The sequence below is a fragment of the Aplysia californica genome, unplaced genomic scaffold (assembly GCF_000002075.1).
Source record: "Aplysia californica isolate F4 #8 unplaced genomic scaffold, AplCal3.0 scaffold00115, whole genome shotgun sequence".
In the NCBI taxonomy this organism is placed as follows: Eukaryota; Metazoa; Mollusca; class Gastropoda; order Aplysiida; family Aplysiidae; genus Aplysia; species Aplysia californica.
Genome location: NW_004797385.1, coordinates 639,010 through 642,053, shown reverse-complemented (window position 1 = coordinate 642,053; position 3,044 = coordinate 639,010). Strand labels below are relative to the sequence as shown.

The 3,044-nt window shown below is 39.2% G+C and overlaps 1 long non-coding RNA gene across 1 annotated transcript; it reads left to right on the top strand.

Annotated features, from left to right (window-relative positions):
- Positions 1 to 627: 627 nt before the first annotated feature.
- On the top strand, positions 628 to 1,636 carry LOC118477507. Its single transcript, XR_004858424.1, has 2 exons — positions 628 to 824; positions 1,319 to 1,636. It is a non-coding gene; the product is annotated as an uncharacterized LOC118477507 (long non-coding RNA).
- The last annotated feature ends 1,408 nt before the right edge of the window (positions 1,637 to 3,044 follow it).

Below are 3,044 nucleotides of genomic sequence, written 5' to 3'. Positions count from 1 at the left end.
ACACACACACACACACACACACACACACACACATATACAAACACACACACACACACACACACATACAAACACACACTCAAACCAGTAAACTTGATTTGAATTTTGTTTGTTTGTTCGTTCGTTTGTAGCGTGATGTGTGGTTTCACTTGCAAGCCTTTCTTGTGTATCATGTGTATGTGTGCGTGTGTGAATATCATTTGTGATGATGATGATGATGATGATGATGATGATGATGATGATGATGATGATGATGATGATGATGATGATGACGACGATGATGATGATGATGATGATGATGATGATGATGATGATGATGATGATGATGATGATGATGATGATGGTGGTGGTGGTGGTGGTGATGAGGATGATGATGATGATGGTTGTGGTGGTGATGATGATAATGATCTTACAAATAGGAAGCAAGACCCCCCCAGCAGAGGAATGTCACGCTTGAAGGTCGACATGTATCGCTCTGCCGACTGCCGAGGCTTGCACATTGTGTGCGTTTATAAATTCATGCCTCGCATTATCTGTACTCTGACCATCAAAACTGCCTATTATTACAATTATGTCTAGAAGGCCTTTCGCAGCAAAACAAGCTGTAATGTAGAACCCAATTCTGTGCAGATACACAGTTGCAGACTGACAGAATCACCTTCTACTGTGGGTTCCTTTTTGGTGTCGTCGTGTTCTTCCTTATTGATCAAGCACTGCGCAACCCTTCCCCCCTTGTGAGTGTTTAAAGATTCCCAGGTGAGATCTCGGACACAGTGCAGGACCACAGTCATTGCATGCAACATGTTTTCGCATCAGATCAGATATAGGTAAGATATAAATTAAAACAATTGTCCTTTATAATCAATTATATTTAGTCAGCATTTTCTCGAGACAATGTGTTGTACGTGTAATGAAAATGTCACGTATCAAAAACGATAAAGAACAGTTAAGTTAAGTTAGTCTAATTGCTTCACTATTTCTTTGTTAAAAATATTTCAAGGTTTAACCGAAGGCCTAAACTCTAAACATAGTGGGTTTAAAAAACCCAAACAGAAATGGGTCTAATCTTAGCTCTTGAGAAAAAGTCAGACTTGAATCAAAGTTTGTGATAAAAGAGCTGCGCAACTTCAACTCATAAGTTACCTTACCATCAGACCACCCCCCTTCCCCAAACTGCCTTCCCTGTTTTTTTAAAATCTTTCACCCTCTTGTCAGTGTAATAATAGTCAGCGAGTTATTAATCTGTTTTCATTTGATTCTACACTGTTAAATCGTTCCTTCCCGTTTATGTGCATGTTTTTCTTATTTGTTTTTTTTTCAGCAAGGAGACAGGATTAACGTAAACTAAAAGTCAATGTGGAGAAGCATTAATTTGTAAGGAAGACGAACGGTGACGATGTCTCGGTATCTGGAAGATAGACGAAGCTGAAGTACCGGTGCTAGAGCTGACAGCAAGATACAAGATGGTTCACCCTCTAAAAAATGTTTGGTGTTTGAAATATTATAAAGGTGAACCATCTTGTATAATACAATCTTTGAAATTGTGGGATTTGACAAAACAAGTTCTGTCGTCAGTTCTTGAAAGGTCTGTTCGCTGCAATTACCTTGCTTGTAGACTGCCTATAAAAAAATATTTTTTTTTAAGTAGATGTACCACCCTATAATTAATATGTTTGATCTTTCCGTTTTAAAAATGATGATTTTTTTAAACCCCCAAATTGAAATATGAAATATATGACATAAAATAACTCTTTTAAGACTGAAATTTGACCACAGGGCTAAAATATAAAAGTTACACATCAGTACGCCGAGTGATCTCCATGTGCATTCAGCACATCAATGCTTTTCCTGCGCATAGAGTATACAAGTCTGCCAGGAAAAAAAACTCGTTGTTTTAGGCATTGGTGAAGGCTTGATGCAGCTGTAAATTAATTCTTTTGGGAGAGGGATTCTCGTCACAAGCAACACAATAATCAACAATGATCCACAGGTGCTCAGTTGGCCTCAGATTTGATGAAAGGGAAGGCCGTGGGTCCATTACAGCGACGTTATTCTGGATTTAGGCTAAAATATATAAAAAATTCTGAAAGGACTGCACAATGCGCGGGCGCATTGTTCTGTTGGAATGCATGAGTTGAATGTGTTGTTGAAGAAATAGCAGATTGTGCCCACGTGGTCTCGCGTACACTGCTATACTCCTATCGTGGCGTTCGAATTGGAATTGGGAATCGTCCGACAAGGTGACGGTGTTCCATTTTCTAGGATTCTAAGTCCATCGATGGTGTAGCTGTGCTCAGTTCATCCTAGCCTGGTGGTGTCTTGGCTGTAAACGCAGTCTGTATGCAGGCATACTACTAGGATTCCTAGCTACAATCTTGAATTACTTCAGTCTGTGACGTACCGTTGCTGGCTTTCGAGTAAAATTCCGGGATATTGTCTTGCAGTGTGAGCTGCTGTCCTGAAACGATTTCTTTGGTGCACCGTCCTGATATATCGGTCTTGAGCTGACATGTTACCATTGGGAGACCAGTTCTGAGTCGGTTTTGAATACACCAAGTCACAAAGTACCGTTATCTCGGTAGGCTGATTATCCTTCCTTTGACGTTGATTGTCCTAGCAAGCGCAGCGGTGAACATGCCGATGGCTTGATATTTTTGATCAAATACCGATGCCGTTGTATGTAAACACACACCGTAACTTCCTTTTTAATAAGTTGAGAATAAAATAATCTGCAATGTGGTCTCGAATCCGAATTTTCTGGGGGGGTGGGGGGGGGTTCATGTGGGTGCTGTGAACACATAATATTGAAGCACTAAAATGTTATTTTCATAACATGACCTACTTTTCAGAGTACTTAATTATAATACACTACTCACGTGAATGAAAAAGGGTAAAGACTCAAAATTCTGGATTTTATACTCAATCAAAAAGTGGTACCTTTCTTTTGATCTTCAGTATATAATACGTGCAATTGCAAAAAGAAATATCGCTTCCCTGTATCTACGTGATTGTGTTTTAAAAATATGATATCTATGTGTGTATATATA